Raw genomic sequence first — 17,664 nt, forward strand, 5'->3', positions numbered from 1 at the left:
CAAATACGCGATCCACATGCAAGACTATGGACCGTTCGGATTTCCAAAGGGGATTTGTTCAGCGACAATGTTGCTCACGGCCATACTACCCTGAAAACGCCCGATCTTGTCTGATCTTGGAAGCTAAGCAGGGTTGGGCCTGGTTAGTACCTGGATGGGAGACCGCTTGGGAATACCAGGTGCTGTAAGCATCTTGTCAAAACCATTTTCGACATTTCCTGGATGTTCATCTCCTTTTGACCTCCTAAATCATGAAAGACTTCCCTCCTCTGGACATCTCACAACATTTTATTGAATTTCTCCTTCTGATAATCTTCATTCCCGTAGTTGTAGAAGTAATAAAGCAAAAGAAGAGCAAGCGGCAACAAAGTCGACTCCTTTAACGAAGGGTTCTCCAAAGAGGACCCCTCACCCTCCACACCCGATCCAAATATCCAAATAGACGATCCACATGCAAGACTATGGACCGTTCGCATTTCCAAAGGGGATTTGTTCAGCGACAATGTTGCTCACGGCCATACTACCCTGAAAACGCCTGATCTCCTCTGATCTCGGAAGCTAAGCAGGGTTGGGCCTGGTTAGTACCTGGATGGGAGACCGCTTGGGAATACCAGATGCTGTAAGCATCTTGTCAAAACCATTTTCGACATTTCATGGATGTTCATCTCCTTTTGACCTCCTAAATCATGAAAGACTTCCCTCCTCTGCACATCTCACAACATATTATTGAAGCTCTCCTTCTGATAATCTTCATTCCCGTAGTTGTAGAAGTAATAAAGCAAAAGAAGAGCAAGCGGCAACAAAGTCGACTCCTTTAACGAAGGGTTCTCCAAAGAGGACCCCTCACCCTCCACACCCGATCCAAATATCCAAATACACGATCCACATGCAAGACTATGGACCGTTCGGATTTCCAAAGGGGATTTGTTCAGCGACAATGTTGCTCACGGCCATACTACCCTGAAAATGCCCGATCTTGTCTGAACTTGGAAGCTAAGCAGGGTTGGGCCTGGTTAGTACCTGGATGGGAGACCGCTTGGGAATACCAGGTGCTGTAAGCATCTTGTCAAAACCATTTTCGACATTTCATGGATGTTCATCTCCTTTTGACCTCCTAAATCATGAAAGACTTCCCTCCTCTGCACATCTCACAACATTTTATTGAAGCTCTCCTTCTGATAATCTTCATTCCCGTAGTTGTAGAAGTAATAAAGCAAAAGAAGCGCAAGCGGCAACAAAGTTGACTCCTTTAACGAAGGGTTCTCCAAAGAGGACCACTCACCCTCCACACCGGATCCAAATATCCAAATACACGATCCACATGCAAGACTATGGACCGTTCGGATTTCCAAAGGGGATTTGTTCAGCGACAATGTTGCTCACGGCCATACTACCCTGAAAATGCCCGATCTCGTCTGATCTCGGAAGCTAAGCAGGTTTGGGCCTGGTTAGTACCTGGATGGGAGACCGCTTGGGAATACCAGGTGCTGTAAGCATCTTGTCAAAACCATTTTCGACATTTCATGGATGTTCATCTCCTTTTGACCTCCTAAATCATGAAAGACTTCCCTCCTCTGCACATCTCACAACATTTTATTGAAGCTCTCCTTCTGATAATCTTCATTCCCGTAGTTGTAGAAGTAATAAAGCATAGGAAGAGCAAGCGGCAACAAAGTCGACTCCTTTAACGAAGGGTTCTCCAAAGAGGACCACTCACCCTCCACACCGGATCCAAATATCCAAATACACGATCCACATGCAAGACTATGGACCGTTCGGATTTCCAAAGGGGATTTGTTCAGTGACAACGTTGCTCACGGCCATACTACCCTGAAAACGCCCGATCTCGTCTGATCTCGGAAGCTAAGCAGGGTTGGGCCTGGTTAGTATCTGGATGGGAGACCGCTTGGGAATACCAGGTGCTGTAAGCATCTTGTCAAAACCATTTTCGACATTTCATGGATGTTCATCTCCTTTTGACCTCCTAAATCATGAAAGACTTCCCTCCTCTGCACATCTCACAACATTTTATTGAAGCTCTCCTTCTGATAATCTTCATTCCCGTAGTTGTAGAAGTAATAAAGCAAAAGAAGAGCAAGCGGCAACAAAGTCGACTCCTTTAACGAAGGGTTCTCCAAAGAGGACCCCTCACCCTCCACACCCGATCCAAACATCCAAATACGCGATCCACATGCAAGACTATGGACCGTTCGGATTTCCAAAGGGGATTTGTTCAGCGACAATGTTGCTCACGGCCATACTACCCTGAAAACGCCCGATCTCGTCTGATCTCGGAAGCTAAGCAGGTTTTGGCCTGGTTAGTACCTGGATGGGAGACCGCTTGGGAATACCAGGTGCTGTAAGCATCTTGTCAAAACCATTTTCGACATTTCATGGATGTTCATTTCCTTTTGACCTCCTAAATCATGAAAGACTTCCCTCCTCTGAACATCTCACAACATTTTTTTGAAGCTCTCATTCTGATAATCTTCATTCCCGTAGTTGTAGAAGTAATAAAGCAAAAGAAGAGCAAGCGGCAACAAAGTCGACTCCTTTAACGAAGGGTTCTCCAAAGAGGACCACTCACCCTCCACACCGGATCCAAATATCCAAATACACGATCCACATGCAAGACTATGGACCGTTCGGATTTCCAAAGGGGATTTGTTCAGCGACAATGTTGCTCACGGCCATACTACCCTGAAAACGCCCGATCTCGTCTGATCTCGGAAGCTATGCAGGGTTGGGCCTGGTTAGTACCTGGATGGGAGACCGCTTGTGAATACCAGGTGCTGTAAGCATCTAGTCAAAACCATTTTCGACATTTCATGGATGTTCATCTCCTTTTGACCTCCTAAATCATGAAAGACTTCCCTCCTCTGCACATCTCACAACATTTTATTGAAGCTCTCCTTCTGATAATCTTCATTCCCGTAGTTGTAGAAGTAATAAAGCATAGGAAGAGCAAGCGGCAACAAAGTCGACTCCTTTAACGAAGGGTTCTCCAAAGAGGACCACTCACCCTCCACACCGGATCCAAATATCCAAATACACGATCCACATGCAAGATTATGGACCGTTCGGATTTCCAAAGGGGATTTGTTCAGCGACAATGTTGCTCACGGCCATACTACCCTGAAAACGCCCGATCTCGTCTGATCTCGAAAGCTAAGCAGGGTTGGGCCTGGTTAGTACCTGGATGGGAGACCGCTTGGGAATACCAGGTGCTGTAAGCATCTTGTCAAAACCATTTTCGACATTTCATGGATGTTCATCTCCTTTTGACCTCCTAAATCATGAAAGACTTCCCTCCTCTGCACATCTCACAACATTTTATTGAAGCTCTCCTTCTGATAATCTTCATTCCCGTAGTTGTAGAAGTAATAAAGCATAGGAAGAGCAAGCGGCAACAAAGTCGACTCCTTTAACGAAGGGTTCTCCAAAGAGGACCACTCACCCTCCACACCGGATCCAAATATCCAAATACACGATCCACATGCAAGACTATGGACCGTTCGGATTTCCAAAGGGGATTTGTTCAGCGACAATGTTGCTCACGGCCATACTACCCTGAAAACGCCCGATCTCGTCTGATCTCAGAAGCTAAGCAGGGTTGGGCCTGGTTAGTACCTGGATGGGAGACCGCTTGGGAATACCAGGTGATGTAAGCATCTTGTCAAAACCATTTTCGACATTTCATGGATGTTCATCTCCTTTTGACCTCCTAAATCATGAAAGACTTCCCTCCTCTGCACATCTCACAACATTTTATTGAAGCTCTCCTTCTGATAATCTTCATTCCCGTAGTTGTAGAAGTAATAAAGCAAAAGAAGAGCAAGCGGCAACAAAGTCGACTCCTTTAACGAAGGGTTCTCCAAAGAGGACCACTCACCCTCCACACCGGATCCAAATATCCAAATACACGATCCACATGCAAGACTATGGACCGTTCGGGTTTCCAAAGGGGATTTGTTCAGCGACAATGTTGCTCACGGCCATACTACCCTGAAAATGCCCGATCTCGTCTGATCTCGGAAGCTAAGCAGGTTTGGGCCTGGTTAGTACCTGGATGGGAGACCGCTTGGGAATACCAGGTGCTGTAAGCATCTTGTCAAAACCATTTTCGACATTTCATGGATGTTCATCTCCTTTTGACCTCCTAAATCATGAAAGACTTCCCTCCTCTGCACATCTCACAACATTTTATTGAAGCTCTCCTTCTGATAATCTTCATTCCCGTAGTTGTAGAAGTAATAAAGCATAGGAAGAGCAAGCGGCAACAAAGTCGACTCCTTTAACGAAGGGTTCTCCAAAGAGGACCACTCACCCTCCACACCGGATCCAAATATCCAAATACACGATCCACATGCAAGACTATGGACCGTTCGGATTTCCAAAGGGGATTTGTTCAGTGACAATGTTGCTCACGGCCATACTACCCTGAAAACGCCCGATCTCGTCTGATCTCGGAAGCTAAGCAGGGTTGGGCCTGGTTAGTATCTGGATGGGAGACCGCTTGGGAATACCAGGTGCTGTAAGCATCTTGTCAAAACCATTTTCGACATTTCATGGATGTTCATCTCCTTTTGACCTCCTAAATCATGAAAGACTTCCCTCCTCTGCACATCTCACAACATTTTATTGAAGCTCTCCTTCTGATAATCTTCATTCCTGTAGTTGTAGAAGTAATAAAGCATAGGAAGAGCAAGCGGCAACAAAGTCGACTCCTTTAACGAAGGGTTCTCCAAAGAGGACCACTCACCCTCCACACCGGATCCAAATATCCAAATACACGATCCACATGCAAGACTATGGACCGTTCGGATTTCCAAAGGGGATTTGTTCAGTGACAATGTTGCTCACGGCCATACTACCCTGAAAACGCCCGATCTCGTCTGATCTCGGAAGCTAAGCAGGGTTGGGCCTGGTTAGTCCCTGGATGGGAGACCGCTTGGGAATACAAGGTGCTGTAAGCATCTTGTCAAAACCATTTTCGACATTTCATGGATGTTCATCTCCTTTTGACCTCCTAAATCATGAAAGACTTCCCTCCTCTGCACATCTCACACTATTTTATTGAAGCTCTCCTTCTGATAATCTTCATTCCCGTAGTTGTAGAAGTAATAAAGCAAAAGAAGAGCAAGCGGCAACAAAGTCGACTCCTTTAACGAAGGGTTCTCCAAAGAGGACCCCTCACCCTCCACACCCGATCCAAACATCCAAATACGCGATCCACATGCAAGACTATGGACCGTTCGGATTTCCAAAGGGGATTTGTTCAGCAACAATGTTGCTCACGGCCATACTACCCTGAAAACGCCCGATCTTGTCTGATCTTGGAAGCTAAGCAGGGTTGGGCCTGGTTAGTACCTGGATGGGAGACCGCTTGGGAATACCAGGTGCTGTAAGCATCTTGTCAAAACCATTTTCGACATTTCCTGGATGTTCATCTCCTTTTGACCTCCTAAATCATGAAAGACTTCCCTCCTCTGGACATCTCACAACATTTTATTGAATTTCTCCTTCTGATAATCTTCATTCCCGTAGTTGTAGAAGTAATAAAGCAAAAGAAGAGCAAGCGGCAACAAAGTCGACTCCTTTAACGAAGGGTTCTCCAAAGAGGACCCCTCACCCTCCACACCCGATCCAAATATCCAAATAGACGATCCACATGCAAGACTATGGACCGTTCGCATTTCCAAAGGGGATTTGTTCAGCGACAATGTTGCTCACGGCCATACTACCCTGAAAACGCCTGATCTCCTCTGATCTCGGAAGCTAAGCAGGGTTGGGCCTGGTTAGTACCTGGATGGGAGACCGCTTGGGAATACCAGATGCTGTAAGCATCTTGTCAAAACCATTTTCGACATTTCATGGATGTTCATCTCCTTTTGACCTCCTAAATCATGAAAGACTTCCCTCCTCTGCACATCTCACAACATATTATTGAAGCTCTCCTTCTGATAATCTTCATTCCCGTAGTTGTAGAAGTAATAAAGCAAAAGAAGAGCAAGCGGCAACAAAGTCGACTCCTTTAACGAAGGGTTCTCCAAAGAGGACCCCTCACCCTCCACACCCGATCCAAATATCCAAATACACGATCCACATGCAAGACTATGGACCGTTCGGATTTCCAAAGGGGATTTGTTCAGCGACAATGTTGCTCACGGCCATACTACCCTGAAAATGCCCGATCTTGTCTGAACTTGGAAGCTAAGCAGGGTTGGGCCTGGTTAGTACCTGGATGGGAGACCGCTTGGGAATACCAGGTGCTGTAAGCATCTTGTCAAAACCATTTTCGACATTTCATGGATGTTCATCTCCTTTTGACCTCCTAAATCATGAAAGACTTCCCTCCTCTGCACATCTCACAACATTTTATTGAAGCTCTCCTTCTGATAATCTTCATTCCCGTAGTTGTAGAAGTAATAAAGCAAAAGAAGCGCAAGCGGCAACAAAGTTGACTCCTTTAACGAAGGGTTCTCCAAAGAGGACCACTCACCCTCCACACCGGATCCAAATATCCAAATACACGATCCACATGCAAGACTATGGACCGTTCGGATTTCCAAAGGGGATTTGTTCAGCGACAATGTTGCTCACGGCCATACTACCCTGAAAATGCCCGATCTCGTCTGATCTCGGAAGCTAAGCAGGTTTGGGCCTGGTTAGTACCTGGATGGGAGACCGCTTGGGAATACCAGGTGCTGTAAGCATCTTGTCAAAACCATTTTCGACATTTCATGGATGTTCATCTCCTTTTGACCTCCTAAATCATGAAAGACTTCCCTCCTCTGCACATCTCACAACATTTTATTGAAGCTCTCCTTCTGATAATCTTCATTCCCGTAGTTGTAGAAGTAATAAAGCATAGGAAGAGCAAGCGGCAACAAAGTCGACTCCTTTAACGAAGGGTTCTCCAAAGAGGACCACTCACACTCCACACCGGATCCAAATATCCAAATACACGATCCACATGCAAGACTATGGACCGTTCGGATTTCCAAAGGGGATTTGTTCAGTGACAACGTTGCTCACGGCCATACTACCCTGAAAACGCCCGATCTCGTCTGATCTCGGAAGCTAAGCAGGGTTGGGCCTGGTTAGTATCTGGATGGGAGACCGCTTGGGAATACCAGGTGCTGTAAGCATCTTGTCAAAACCATTTTCGACATTTCATGGATGTTCATCTCCTTTTGACCTCCTAAATCATGAAAGACTTCCCTCCTCTGCACATCTCACAACATTTTATTGAAGCTCTCCTTCTGATAATCTTCATTCCCGTAGTTGTAGAAGTAATAAAGCAAAAGAAGAGCAAGCGGCAACAAAGTCGACTCCTTTAACGAAGGGTTCTCCAAAGAGGACCCCTCACCCTCCACACCCGATCCAAACATCCAAATACGCGATCCACATGCAAGACTATGGACCGTTCGGATTTCCAAAGGGGATTTGTTCAGCGACAATGTTGCTCACGGCCATACTACCCTGAAAACGCCCGATCTCGTCTGATCTCGGAAGCTAAGCAGGTTTTGGCCTGGTTAGTACCTGGATGGGAGACCGCTTGGGAATACCAGGTGCTGTAAGCATCTTGTCAAAACCATTTTCGACATTTCATGGATGTTCATTTCCTTTTGACCTCCTAAATCATGAAAGACTTCCCTCCTCTGAACATCTCACAACATTTTTTTGAAGCTCTCATTCTGATAATCTTCATTCCCGTAGTTGTAGAAGTAATAAAGCAAAAGAAGAGCAAGCGGCAACAAAGTCGACTCCTTTAACGAAGGGTTCTCCAAAGAGGACCACTCACCCTCCACACCGGATCCAAATATCCAAATACACGATCCACATGCAAGACTATGGACCGTTCGGATTTCCAAAGGGGATTTGTTCAGCGACAATGTTGCTCACGGCCATACTACCCTGAAAACGCCCGATCTCGTCTGATCTCGGAAGCTATGCAGGGTTGGGCCTGGTTAGTACCTGGATGGGAGACCGCTTGTGAATACCAGGTGCTGTAAGCATCTAGTCAAAACCATTTTCGACATTTCATGGATGTTCATCTCCTTTTGACCTCCTAAATCATGAAAGACTTCCCTCCTCTGCACATCTCACAACATTTTATTGAAGCTCTCCTTCTGATAATCTTCATTCCCGTAGTTGTAGAAGTAATAAAGCATAGGAAGAGCAAGCGGCAACAAAGTCGACTCCTTTAACGAAGGGTTCTCCAAAGAGGACCACTCACCCTCCACACCGGATCCAAATATCCAAATACACGATCCACATGCAAGATTATGGACCGTTCGGATTTCCAAAGGGGATTTGTTCAGCGACAATGTTGCTCACGGCCATACTACCCTGAAAACGCCCGATCTCGTCTGATCTCGAAAGCTAAGCAGGGTTGGGCCTGGTTAGTACCTGGATGGGAGACCGCTTGGGAATACCAGGTGCTGTAAGCATCTAGTCAAAACCATTTTCGACATTTCATGGATGTTCATCTCCTTTTGACCTCCTAAATCATGAAAGACTTCCCTCCTCTGCACATCTCACAACATTTTATTGAAGCTCTCCTTCTGATAATCTTCATTCCCGTAGTTGTAGAAGTAATAAAGCATAGGAAGAGCAAGCGGCAACAAAGTCGACTCCTTTAACGAAGGGTTCTCCAAAGAGGACCACTCACCCTCCACACCGGATCCAAATATCCAAATACACGATCCACATGCAAGACTATGGACCGTTCGGATTTCCAAAGGGGATTTGTTCAGCGACAATGTTGCTCACGGCCATACTACCCTGAAAACGCCCGATCTCGTCTGATCTCAGAAGCTAAGCAGGGTTGGGCCTGGTTAGTACCTGGATGGGAGACCGCTTGGGAATACCAGGTGATGTAAGCATCTTGTCAAAACCATTTTCGACATTTCATGGATGTTCATCTCCTTTTGACCTCCTAAATCATGAAAGACTTCCCTCCTCTGCACATCTCACAACATTTTATTGAAGCTCTCCTTCTGATAATCTTCATTCCCGTAGTTGTAGAAGTAATAAAGCAAAAGAAGAGCAAGCGGCAACAAAGTCGACTCCTTTAACGAAGGGTTCTCCAAAGAGGACCACTCACCCTCCACACCGGATCCAAATATCCAAATACACGATCCACATGCAAGACTATGGACCGTTCGGGTTTCCAAAGGGGATTTGTTCAGCGACAATGTTGCTCACGGCCATACTACCCTGAAAATGCCCGATCTCGTCTGATCTCGGAAGCTAAGCAGGTTTGGGCCTGGTTAGTACCTGGATGGGAGACCGCTTGGGAATACCAGGTGCTGTAAGCATCTTGTCAAAACCATTTTCGACATTTCATGGATGTTCATCTCCTTTTGACCTCCTAAATCATGAAAGACTTCCCTCCTCTGCACATCTCACAACATTTTATTGAAGCTCTCCTTCTGATAATCTTCATTCCCGTAGTTGTAGAAGTAATAAAGCATAGGAAGAGCAAGCGGCAACAAAGTCGACTCCTTTAACGAAGGGTTCTCCAAAGAGGACCACTCACCCTCCACACCGGATCCAAATATCCAAATACACGATCCACATGCAAGACTATGGACCGTTCGGATTTCCAAAGGGGATTTGTTCAGTGACAATGTTGCTCACGGCCATACTACCCTGAAAACGCCCGATCTCGTCTGATCTCGGAAGCTAAGCAGGGTTGGGCCTGGTTAGTATCTGGATGGGAGACCGCTTGGGAATACCAGGTGCTGTAAGCATCTTGTCAAAACCATTTTCGACATTTCATGGATGTTCATCTCCTTTTGACCTCCTAAATCATGAAAGACTTCCCTCCTCTGCACATCTCACAACATTTTATTGAAGCTCTCCTTCTGATAATCTTCATTCCCGTAGTTGTAGAAGTAATAAAGCAAAAGAAGAGCAAGCGGCAACAAAGTCGACTCCTTTAACGAAGGGTTCTCCAAAGAGGACCCCTCACCCTCCACACCCGATCCAAACATCCAAATACGCGATCCACATGCAAGACTATGGACCGTTCGGATTTCCAAAGGGGATTTGTTCAGCGACAATGTTGCTCACGGCCATACTACCCTGAAAACGCCCGATCTCGTCTGATCTCGGAAGCTAAGCAGGGTTTGGCCTGGTTAGTACCTGGATGGGAGACCGCTTGGGAATACCAGGTGCTGTAAGTATCTTGTCAAAACCATTTTCGACATTTCATGGATGTTCATTTCCTTTTGACCTCCTAAATCATGAAAGACTTCCCTCCTCTGAACATCTCACAACATTTTTTTGAAGCTCTCATTCTGATAATCTTCATTCCCGTAGTTGTAGAAGTAATAAAGCAAAAGAAGAGCAAGCGGCAACAAAGTCGACTCCTTTAACGAAGGGTTCTCCAAAGAGGACCCCTCACCCTCCACACCCGATCCAAATATCCAAATACACGATCCACATGCAAGACTATGGACCGTTCGGATTTCCAAAGGGGATTTGTTCAGCGACAATGTTGCTCACGGCCATACTACCCTGAAAACGCCCGATCTCGTCTGATCTCGTAAGCTAAGCAGGGTTGGGCCTGGTTAGTACCTGGATGGGAGACCGCTTGGAAATACCAGGTGCTGTAAGGATCTTGTCTAAACCATTTTCGACATTTCATGGATGTTCATCTCCTTTTGACCTCCTAAATCATGAAAGACTTCCCTCCTCTGCACATCTCACAACATTTTATTGAAGCTCTCCTTCTGATAATCTTCATTCCCGTAGTTGTAGAAGTAATAAAGCAAAAGAAGAGCAAGCGGCAACAAAGTCGACTCCTTTAACGAAGGGTTCTCCAAAGAGGACCCCTCACCCTCCACACCCGATCCAAATATCCAAATACACGATCCACATGCAAGACTATGGACCGTTCGGATTTCCAAAGGGGATTTGTTCAGCGACAATGTTGCTCACGGCCATACTACCCTGAAAACGCCCGATCTCGTCTGATCTCGTAAGCTAAGCAGGGTTGGGCCTGGTTAGTACCTGGATGGGAGACCGCTTGGGAATACCAGGTGCTGTAAGCATCTTGTCAAAACCATTTTCGACATTTCATTGATGTTCATCTCCTTTTGACCTCCTAAATCATGAAAGACTTCCCTCCTCTGCACATCTAACAACATTTTATTGAAGCTCTCCTTCTGATAATCTTCATTCCCGTAGTTGTAGAAGTAATAAAGCAAAAGAAGAGCAAGCGGCAACAAAGTCGACTCCTTTAACGAAGGGTTCTCCAAAGAGGACCCCTCACCCTCCACACCCGATCCAAATATCCAAATACACGATCCACATGCAAGACTATGGACCGTTCGGATTTCCAAAGGGGATTTGTTCAGCGACAATGTTGCTCACGGCCATACTACCCTGAAAACGCCCGATCTCGTCTGATCTCGGAAGCTAAGCAGGGTTGGGCCTGGTTGTTACCTGGATGGGAGACCGCTTGGGAATACCAGGTGCTGTAAGCATCTTGTCAAAACCATTTTCGACATTTCATGGATGTTCATCTCCTTTTGACCTCCTAAATCATGAAAGACTTCCCTCCTCTGCACATCTCACAACATTTTATTGAAGCTCTCCTTCTGATAATCTTCATTCCCGTAGTTGTAGAAGTAATAAAGCAAAAGAAGAGCAAGTGGCAACAAAGTCGACTCCTTTAACGAAGGGTTCTCCAAAGAGGACCCCTCACCCTCCACACCCGATCCAAATATCCAAATACACGATCCACATGCAAGACTATGGACCGTTCGGATTTCCAAAGGGGATTTGTTCAGCGACAATGTTGCTCACGGCCATACTACCCTGAAAACGCCTGATCTTGTCTGATCTCGGAAGCTAAGCAGGGTTGGGCCTGGTTGGTACCTGGATGGGAGACCGCTTGGGAATACCAGGTGCTGTAAGCATCTTGTCAAAACCATTTTCGACATTTCATGGATGTTCATCTCCTTTTGACCTCCTAAATCATGAAAGACTTCCCTCCTCTGCACATCTCACACTATTTTATTGAAGCTCTCCTTCTGATAATCTTCATTCCCGTAGTTGTAGAAGTAATAAAGCAAAAGAAGAGCAAGCGGCAACAAAGTCGACTCCTTTAACGAAGGGTTCTCCAAAGAGGACCCCTCACCCTCCACACCCGATCCAAACATCCAAATACGCGATCCACATGCAAGACTATGGACCGTTCGGATTTCCAAAGGGGATTTGTTCAGCGACAATGTTGCTCACGGCCATACTACCCTGAAAACGCCCGATCTTGTCTGATCTCGGAAGCTAAGCAGGGTTGGGCCTGGTTAGTACCTGGATGGGAGACCGCTTGGGAATACCAGGTGCTGTAAGCATCTTGTCAAAACCATTTTCGACATTTCCTGGATGTTCATCTCCTTTTGACCTCCTAAATCATGAAAGACTTCCCTCCTCTGGACATCTCACAACATTTTATTGAATTTCTCCTTCTGATAATCTTCATTCCCGTAGTTGTAGAAGTAATAAAGCAAAAGAAGAGCAAGCGGCAACAAAGTCGACTCCTTTAACGAAGGGTTCTCCAAAGAGGACCCCTCACCCTCCACACCCGATCCAAATATCCAAATAGACGATCCACATGCAAGACTATGGACCGTTCGCATTTCCAAAGGGGATTTGTTCAGCTACAATGTTGCTCACGGCCATACTACCCTGAAAACGCCTGATCTCCTCTGATCTCGGAAGCTAAGCAGGGTTGGGCCTGGTTAGTACCTGGATGGGAGACCGCTTGGGAATACCAGATGCTGTAAGCATCTTGTCAAAACCATTTTCGACATTTCATGGATGTTCATCTCCTTTTGACCTCCTAAATCATGAAAGACTTCCCTCCTCTGCACATCTCACAACATATTATTGAAGCTCTCCTTCTGATAATCTTCATTCCCGTAGTTGTAGAAGTAATAAAGCAAAAGAAGAGCAAGCGGCAACAAAGTCGACTCCTTTAACGAAGGGTTCTCCAAAGAGGACCCCTCACCCTCCACACCCGATCCAAATATCCAAATACACGATCCACATGCAAGACTATGGACCGTTCGGATTTCCAAAGGGGATTTGTTCAGCGACAATGTTGCTCACGGCCATACTACCCTGAAAACGCCCGATCTCGTCTGATCTCGGAAGCTAAGCAGGTTTTGGCCTGGTTAGTACCTGGATGGGAGACCGCTTGGGAATACCAGGTGCTGTAAGCATCTTGTCAAAACCATTTTCGACATTTCATGGATGTTCATTTCCTTTTGACCTCCTAAATCATGAAAGACTTCCCTCCTCTGAACATCTCACAACATTTTTTTGAAGCTCTCATTCTGATAATCTTCATTCCCGTAGTTGTAGAAGTAATAAAGCAAAAGAAGAGCAAGCGGCAACAAAGTCGACTCCTTTAACGAAGGGTTCTCCAAAGAGGACCACTCACCCTCCACACCGGATCCAAATATCCAAATACACGATCCACATGCAAGACTATGGACCGTTCTGATTTCCAAAGGGGATTTGTTCAGCGACAATGTTGCTCACGGCCATACTACCCTGAAAACGCCCGATCTCGTCTGATCTCGGAAGCTATGCAGGGTTGGGCCTGGTTAGTACCTGGATGGGAGACCGCTTGTGAATACCAGGTGCTGTAAGCATCTAGTCAAAACCATTTTCGACATTTCATGGATGTTCATCTCCTTTTGACCTCCTAAATCATGAAAGACTTCCCTCCTCTGCACATCTCACAACATTTTATTGAAGCTCTCCTTCTGATAATCTTCATTCCCGTAGTTGTAGAAGTAATAAAGCATAGGAAGAGCAAGCGGCAACAAAGTCGACTCCTTTAACGAAGGGTTCTCCAAAGAGGACCACTCACCCTCCACACCGGATCCAAATATCCAAATACACGATCCACATGCAAGACTATGGACCGTTCGGCTTTCCAAAGGGGATTTGTTCAGCGACAATGTTGCTCACGGCCATACTACCCTGAAAACGCCCGATCTCGTCTGATCTCAGAAGCTAAGCAGGGTTGGTCCTGGTTAGTACCTGGATGGGAGACCGCTTGGGAATACCAGGTGATATAAGCATCTTGTCAAAACCATTTTCGACATTTCATGGATGTTCATCTCCTTTTGACCTCCTAAATCATGAAAGACTTCCCTCCTCTGCACATCTCACAACATTTTATTGAAGCTCTCCTTCTGATAATCTTCATTCCCGTAGTTGTAGAAGTAATAAAGCAAAAGAAGAGCAAGCGGCAACAAAGTCGACTCCTTTAACGAAGGGTTCTCCAAAGAGGACCCCTCACCCTCCACACCCGATCCAAATATCCAAATACACGATCCACATGCAAGACTATGGACCGTTCGGATTTCCAAAGGGGATTTGTTCAGCGAAAATGTTGCTCACGGCCATACTACCCTGAAAACGCCCGATCTTGTCTGATCTCGGAAGCTAAGCAGAGTTCGGCCTGGTTACTACCTGGATGGGAGACCGCTTGGGAATACCAGGTGCTGTAAGCATCTAGTCAAAACCATTTTCGACATTTCATGGATGTTCATCTCCTTTTGACCTCCTAAATCATGAAAGACTTCCCTCCTCTGCACATCTCACAACATTTTATTGAAGCTCTTCTTCTGATAATCTTCATTCCCGTAGTTGTAGAAGTAATAAAGCATAGGAAGAGCAAGCGGCAACAAAGTCGACTCCTTTAACGAAGGGTTCTCCAAAGAGGACCACTCACCCTCCACACCGGATCCAAATATCCAAATACACGATCCACATGCAAGACTATGGACCGTTCGGATTTCCAAAGGGGATTTGTTCAGAGAAAATGTTGCTCACGGCCATACTTCCCTGAAAACACCCGATCTCGTCTGATCTCGGAAGCTAAGCAGGGTTGGGCCTGGTTAGTACCTGGATGGGAGACCGCTTGGGAATACCAGGTGCTGTAAGCATCTTGTCAAAACCATTTTCGACATTTCATGGATGTTCATCTCCTTTTGACCTCCTAAATCATGAAAGACTTCCCTCCTCTGCACATCTCACAACATTTTATTGAAGCTCTCCTTCTGAAAATCTTCATTCCCGTAGTTGTAGAAGTAATAAAGCAAAAGAAGAGCAAGCGGCAACAAAGTTGACTCCTTTAACCAAAGAGGACCACTCACCCTCCACACCGGATCCAAATATCCAAATACACGATCCACATGCAAGACTATGGACCGTTCGCATTTCCAAAGGGGATTTGTTCAGCGACAATGTTGCTCACGGCCATACTACCCTGAAAACGCCTGATGTCCTCTGATCTCGGAAGCTAAGCAGGGTTGGGCCTGGTTAGTACCTGGATGGGAGACTGCTTGGGAATACCAGGTGCTGTAAGCATCTTGTCAAAACCATTTTCGACATTTCATGGATGTTCATCTCCTTTTGACCTCCTAAATCATGAAAGACTTCCCTCCTCTGCACATCTCGCAACATTTTATTGAAGCTCTCCTTCTGATAATCTTCATTCCCGTAGTTGTAGAAGTAATAAAGCAAAAGAAGAGCAAGCGTCAACAAAGTCGACTCCTTTAACGAAGGGTTCTCCAAAGAGGACCCCTCACCCTCCACACCCGATCCATATATCCAAATACACGATCCACATGCAAGACTATGGACCGTTCGGATTTCCAAAGGGGATTTGTTCAGCAACAATGTTGCTCACGGCCATACTACCCTGAAAATGCCCGATCTCGTCTGATCTCGGAAGCTAAGCAGGGTTCGGCCTGGTTAGTACCTGGATGGGAGACCGCTTGGGAATACCAGGTGCTGTAAGCATCTTGTCAAAACCATTTTCGACATTTCATGGATGTTCATCTCCTTTTGACCTCCTAAATCATGAAAGACTTCCCTCCTCTGCACATCTCACAACATTTTATTGAAGCTCTCCTTCTGATAATCTTCATTCCCGTAGTTGTAGAAGTAATAAAGCAAAAGAAGAGCAAGTGGCAACAAAGTCGACTCCTTTAACGAAGGGTTCTCCAAAGAGGACCCCTCACCCTCCACACCCGATCCAAATATCCAAATACACGATCCACATGCAAGACTATGGACCGTTCGGATTTCCAAAGGGGATTTGTTCAGTGACAATGTTGCTCACGGCCATACTACCCTGAAAACGCCTGATCTCGTCTGATCTCGGAAGCTAAGCAGGGTTGGGCCTGGTTAGTACCCGGATGGGAGACCGCTTGGGAATACCAGGTGCTGTAAGCATCTTGTCAAAACCATTTTCGACATTTCATGGATGTTCATCTCCTTTTGACCTCCTAAATCATGAAAGACTTCCCTCCTCTGCACATCTCACAACATTTTATTGAAGCTCTCCTTCTGATAATCTTCATTCCCGTAGTTGTAGACGTAATAAAGCAAAAGAAGAGCAAGCGGCAACAAAGTCGACTCCTTTAATGAAGGGTTCTCCAAAGAGGACCCCTCACCCTCCACACCCGATCCAAATATCCAAATACACGATCCACATGCAAGACTATGGACCGTTCGGATTTCCAAAGGGGATTTGTTCAGCAACAATGTTGCTCACGGCCATACTACCCTGAAAACGCCCGATCTCGTCTGATCTCGGAAGCTAAGCAGGGTTCGGCCTGGTTAGTACCTGGATGGGAGACCGCTTGGGAATACCAGGTGCTGTAAGCATCTTGTCAAAACCATTTTCGACATTTCATGGATGTTCATCTCCTTTTGACCTCCTAAATCATGAAAGACTTCCCTCCTCTGCACATCTCACAACATTTTATTGAAGCTCTCCTTCTGATAATCTTCATTCCCGTAGTTGTAGAAGTAATAAAGCAAAAGAAGAGCAAGCGGCAACAAAGTCGACTCCTTTAACGAAGGGTTCTCCAAAGAGGACCACTCACCCTCCACACCGGATCCAAATATCCAAATACACGATCCACATGCAAGACTATGGACCGTTCGGATTTCCAAAGGGGATTTGTTCAGCGACAATGTGGCTCACGGCCATACTACCCTGAAAACGCCCGATCTCGTCTGATCTCGGAAGCTAAGCAGGGTTGGGCCTGGTTAGTACCTGGATGGGAGACCGCTTGGGAATACCAGGTGCTGTAAGCATCTTGTCAAAACCATTTTCGACATTTCATGGATGTTCATCTCCTTTTGACCTCCTAAATCATGAAAGACTTCCCTCCTCTGCACATCTCACAACATTTTATTGAAGCTCTCCTTCTGATAATCTTCATTCCCGTAGTTGTAGAAGTAATAAAGCAAAAGAAGAGCAAGCGGCAACAAAGTCGACTCCTTTAACGAAGGGTTCTCCAAAGAGGACCACTCACCCTCCACACCGGATCCAAATATCCAAATACACGATCCACATGCAAGACTATGGACCGTTCGGATTTCCAAAGGGGATTTGTTCAGCGACAATGTTGCTCACGGCCAAACTACCCTGAAAACGCCTGATCTCGTCTGATCTCGGAAGCTAAGCAGGGTTGGGCCTGGTTAGTACCTGGATGGGAGACCGCTTGCGAATACCAGGTGCTGTAAGCATCTTGTCAAAACCATTTTCGACATTTCATGGATGTTCATCTCCTTTTGACCTCCTAAATCATGAAAGACTTCCCTCCTCTGCAC

The 17,664-nt window shown here is 45.9% G+C and overlaps 38 non-coding genes and 3 pseudogenes across 38 annotated transcripts; all 41 read left to right on the forward strand.

Annotated features, from left to right (window-relative positions):
* Positions 1-72: 72 nt before the first annotated feature.
* LOC144080089 (5S ribosomal RNA) lies at positions 73-191 on the forward strand. The gene has a single exon (XR_013302129.1). It is a non-coding gene; the product is annotated as a 5S ribosomal RNA (ribosomal RNA).
* A 316-nt stretch (positions 192-507) lies between these two features.
* On the forward strand, positions 508-626 carry LOC144080416 (5S ribosomal RNA). Its single transcript, XR_013302447.1, has one exon. It is a non-coding gene; the product is annotated as a 5S ribosomal RNA (ribosomal RNA).
* Positions 627-942: 316 nt separating this feature from the next.
* LOC144080225 (5S ribosomal RNA) lies at positions 943-1,061 on the forward strand. Its single transcript, XR_013302263.1, has one exon. It is a non-coding gene; the product is annotated as a 5S ribosomal RNA (ribosomal RNA).
* Positions 1,062-1,377: 316 nt separating this feature from the next.
* On the forward strand, positions 1,378-1,496 carry LOC144079998 (5S ribosomal RNA). Its single transcript, XR_013302041.1, has one exon. It is a non-coding gene; the product is annotated as a 5S ribosomal RNA (ribosomal RNA).
* Positions 1,497-1,812: 316 nt separating this feature from the next.
* Positions 1,813-1,931, forward strand: LOC144081204 (5S ribosomal RNA). Its single transcript, XR_013303035.1, has one exon. It is a non-coding gene; the product is annotated as a 5S ribosomal RNA (ribosomal RNA).
* A 316-nt stretch (positions 1,932-2,247) lies between these two features.
* LOC144080012 (5S ribosomal RNA) lies at positions 2,248-2,366 on the forward strand. The gene has a single exon (XR_013302055.1). It is a non-coding gene; the product is annotated as a 5S ribosomal RNA (ribosomal RNA).
* Positions 2,367-2,682: 316 nt separating this feature from the next.
* LOC144080242 (5S ribosomal RNA) lies at positions 2,683-2,801 on the forward strand. The gene has a single exon (XR_013302279.1). It is a non-coding gene; the product is annotated as a 5S ribosomal RNA (ribosomal RNA).
* Positions 2,802-3,117: 316 nt separating this feature from the next.
* Positions 3,118-3,236, forward strand: LOC144081095 (5S ribosomal RNA). The gene has a single exon (XR_013302928.1). It is a non-coding gene; the product is annotated as a 5S ribosomal RNA (ribosomal RNA).
* Positions 3,237-3,552: 316 nt separating this feature from the next.
* Positions 3,553-3,671, forward strand: LOC144080288 (5S ribosomal RNA). The gene has a single exon (XR_013302325.1). It is a non-coding gene; the product is annotated as a 5S ribosomal RNA (ribosomal RNA).
* Positions 3,672-3,987: 316 nt separating this feature from the next.
* LOC144079999 (5S ribosomal RNA) lies at positions 3,988-4,106 on the forward strand. Its single transcript, XR_013302042.1, has one exon. It is a non-coding gene; the product is annotated as a 5S ribosomal RNA (ribosomal RNA).
* Positions 4,107-4,422: 316 nt separating this feature from the next.
* LOC144081205 (5S ribosomal RNA) lies at positions 4,423-4,541 on the forward strand. The gene has a single exon (XR_013303036.1). It is a non-coding gene; the product is annotated as a 5S ribosomal RNA (ribosomal RNA).
* A 316-nt stretch (positions 4,542-4,857) lies between these two features.
* Positions 4,858-4,976, forward strand: LOC144080470 (5S ribosomal RNA). The gene has a single exon (XR_013302499.1). It is a non-coding gene; the product is annotated as a 5S ribosomal RNA (ribosomal RNA).
* Positions 4,977-5,292: 316 nt separating this feature from the next.
* Positions 5,293-5,411, forward strand: LOC144080090 (5S ribosomal RNA). Its single transcript, XR_013302130.1, has one exon. It is a non-coding gene; the product is annotated as a 5S ribosomal RNA (ribosomal RNA).
* A 316-nt stretch (positions 5,412-5,727) lies between these two features.
* On the forward strand, positions 5,728-5,846 carry LOC144080417 (5S ribosomal RNA). The gene has a single exon (XR_013302448.1). It is a non-coding gene; the product is annotated as a 5S ribosomal RNA (ribosomal RNA).
* A 316-nt stretch (positions 5,847-6,162) lies between these two features.
* LOC144080226 (5S ribosomal RNA) lies at positions 6,163-6,281 on the forward strand. Its single transcript, XR_013302264.1, has one exon. It is a non-coding gene; the product is annotated as a 5S ribosomal RNA (ribosomal RNA).
* A 316-nt stretch (positions 6,282-6,597) lies between these two features.
* On the forward strand, positions 6,598-6,716 carry LOC144080000 (5S ribosomal RNA). The gene has a single exon (XR_013302043.1). It is a non-coding gene; the product is annotated as a 5S ribosomal RNA (ribosomal RNA).
* A 316-nt stretch (positions 6,717-7,032) lies between these two features.
* Positions 7,033-7,151, forward strand: LOC144081206 (5S ribosomal RNA). Its single transcript, XR_013303037.1, has one exon. It is a non-coding gene; the product is annotated as a 5S ribosomal RNA (ribosomal RNA).
* Positions 7,152-7,467: 316 nt separating this feature from the next.
* Positions 7,468-7,586, forward strand: LOC144080013 (5S ribosomal RNA). Its single transcript, XR_013302056.1, has one exon. It is a non-coding gene; the product is annotated as a 5S ribosomal RNA (ribosomal RNA).
* A 316-nt stretch (positions 7,587-7,902) lies between these two features.
* Positions 7,903-8,021, forward strand: LOC144080243 (5S ribosomal RNA). Its single transcript, XR_013302280.1, has one exon. It is a non-coding gene; the product is annotated as a 5S ribosomal RNA (ribosomal RNA).
* Positions 8,022-8,337: 316 nt separating this feature from the next.
* LOC144081096 (5S ribosomal RNA) lies at positions 8,338-8,456 on the forward strand. The gene has a single exon (XR_013302929.1). It is a non-coding gene; the product is annotated as a 5S ribosomal RNA (ribosomal RNA).
* A 316-nt stretch (positions 8,457-8,772) lies between these two features.
* On the forward strand, positions 8,773-8,891 carry LOC144080289 (5S ribosomal RNA). The gene has a single exon (XR_013302326.1). It is a non-coding gene; the product is annotated as a 5S ribosomal RNA (ribosomal RNA).
* Positions 8,892-9,207: 316 nt separating this feature from the next.
* On the forward strand, positions 9,208-9,326 carry LOC144080001 (5S ribosomal RNA). Its single transcript, XR_013302044.1, has one exon. It is a non-coding gene; the product is annotated as a 5S ribosomal RNA (ribosomal RNA).
* Positions 9,327-9,642: 316 nt separating this feature from the next.
* On the forward strand, positions 9,643-9,761 carry LOC144081207 (5S ribosomal RNA). The gene has a single exon (XR_013303038.1). It is a non-coding gene; the product is annotated as a 5S ribosomal RNA (ribosomal RNA).
* A 316-nt stretch (positions 9,762-10,077) lies between these two features.
* On the forward strand, positions 10,078-10,196 carry LOC144079642 (5S ribosomal RNA). The gene has a single exon (XR_013301699.1). It is a non-coding gene; the product is annotated as a 5S ribosomal RNA (ribosomal RNA).
* A 316-nt stretch (positions 10,197-10,512) lies between these two features.
* LOC144080583 (5S ribosomal RNA) lies at positions 10,513-10,631 on the forward strand. The gene has a single exon (XR_013302606.1). It is a non-coding gene; the product is annotated as a 5S ribosomal RNA (ribosomal RNA).
* A 316-nt stretch (positions 10,632-10,947) lies between these two features.
* On the forward strand, positions 10,948-11,066 carry LOC144079718 (5S ribosomal RNA). Its single transcript, XR_013301773.1, has one exon. It is a non-coding gene; the product is annotated as a 5S ribosomal RNA (ribosomal RNA).
* Positions 11,067-11,382: 316 nt separating this feature from the next.
* LOC144080087 (5S ribosomal RNA) lies at positions 11,383-11,501 on the forward strand. The gene has a single exon (XR_013302127.1). It is a non-coding gene; the product is annotated as a 5S ribosomal RNA (ribosomal RNA).
* A 316-nt stretch (positions 11,502-11,817) lies between these two features.
* On the forward strand, positions 11,818-11,936 carry LOC144080377 (5S ribosomal RNA). Its single transcript, XR_013302408.1, has one exon. It is a non-coding gene; the product is annotated as a 5S ribosomal RNA (ribosomal RNA).
* A 316-nt stretch (positions 11,937-12,252) lies between these two features.
* Positions 12,253-12,371, forward strand: LOC144079596 (5S ribosomal RNA). Its single transcript, XR_013301654.1, has one exon. It is a non-coding gene; the product is annotated as a 5S ribosomal RNA (ribosomal RNA).
* Positions 12,372-12,687: 316 nt separating this feature from the next.
* LOC144080418 (5S ribosomal RNA) lies at positions 12,688-12,806 on the forward strand. Its single transcript, XR_013302449.1, has one exon. It is a non-coding gene; the product is annotated as a 5S ribosomal RNA (ribosomal RNA).
* Positions 12,807-13,122: 316 nt separating this feature from the next.
* On the forward strand, positions 13,123-13,241 carry LOC144080014 (5S ribosomal RNA). The gene has a single exon (XR_013302057.1). It is a non-coding gene; the product is annotated as a 5S ribosomal RNA (ribosomal RNA).
* Positions 13,242-13,557: 316 nt separating this feature from the next.
* Positions 13,558-13,676, forward strand: LOC144080244 (5S ribosomal RNA). Its single transcript, XR_013302281.1, has one exon. It is a non-coding gene; the product is annotated as a 5S ribosomal RNA (ribosomal RNA).
* Positions 13,677-13,992: 316 nt separating this feature from the next.
* Positions 13,993-14,111, forward strand: LOC144080698 (5S ribosomal RNA; annotated as a pseudogene).
* Positions 14,112-14,427: 316 nt separating this feature from the next.
* Positions 14,428-14,546, forward strand: LOC144080675 (5S ribosomal RNA; annotated as a pseudogene).
* A 316-nt stretch (positions 14,547-14,862) lies between these two features.
* Positions 14,863-14,981, forward strand: LOC144080845 (5S ribosomal RNA). The gene has a single exon (XR_013302689.1). It is a non-coding gene; the product is annotated as a 5S ribosomal RNA (ribosomal RNA).
* A 305-nt stretch (positions 14,982-15,286) lies between these two features.
* Positions 15,287-15,405, forward strand: LOC144080678 (5S ribosomal RNA; annotated as a pseudogene).
* A 316-nt stretch (positions 15,406-15,721) lies between these two features.
* Positions 15,722-15,840, forward strand: LOC144079780 (5S ribosomal RNA). The gene has a single exon (XR_013301832.1). It is a non-coding gene; the product is annotated as a 5S ribosomal RNA (ribosomal RNA).
* Positions 15,841-16,156: 316 nt separating this feature from the next.
* On the forward strand, positions 16,157-16,275 carry LOC144079540 (5S ribosomal RNA). The gene has a single exon (XR_013301599.1). It is a non-coding gene; the product is annotated as a 5S ribosomal RNA (ribosomal RNA).
* A 316-nt stretch (positions 16,276-16,591) lies between these two features.
* Positions 16,592-16,710, forward strand: LOC144081165 (5S ribosomal RNA). Its single transcript, XR_013302998.1, has one exon. It is a non-coding gene; the product is annotated as a 5S ribosomal RNA (ribosomal RNA).
* A 316-nt stretch (positions 16,711-17,026) lies between these two features.
* On the forward strand, positions 17,027-17,145 carry LOC144079877 (5S ribosomal RNA). Its single transcript, XR_013301925.1, has one exon. It is a non-coding gene; the product is annotated as a 5S ribosomal RNA (ribosomal RNA).
* A 316-nt stretch (positions 17,146-17,461) lies between these two features.
* Positions 17,462-17,580, forward strand: LOC144080337 (5S ribosomal RNA). The gene has a single exon (XR_013302371.1). It is a non-coding gene; the product is annotated as a 5S ribosomal RNA (ribosomal RNA).
* Positions 17,581-17,664: the final 84 nt, after the last annotated feature.

Source organism: Stigmatopora argus, chromosome 8 (assembly GCF_051989625.1).
Source record: "Stigmatopora argus isolate UIUO_Sarg chromosome 8, RoL_Sarg_1.0, whole genome shotgun sequence".
Classification (NCBI taxonomy): Eukaryota; Metazoa; Chordata; class Actinopteri; order Syngnathiformes; family Syngnathidae; genus Stigmatopora; species Stigmatopora argus.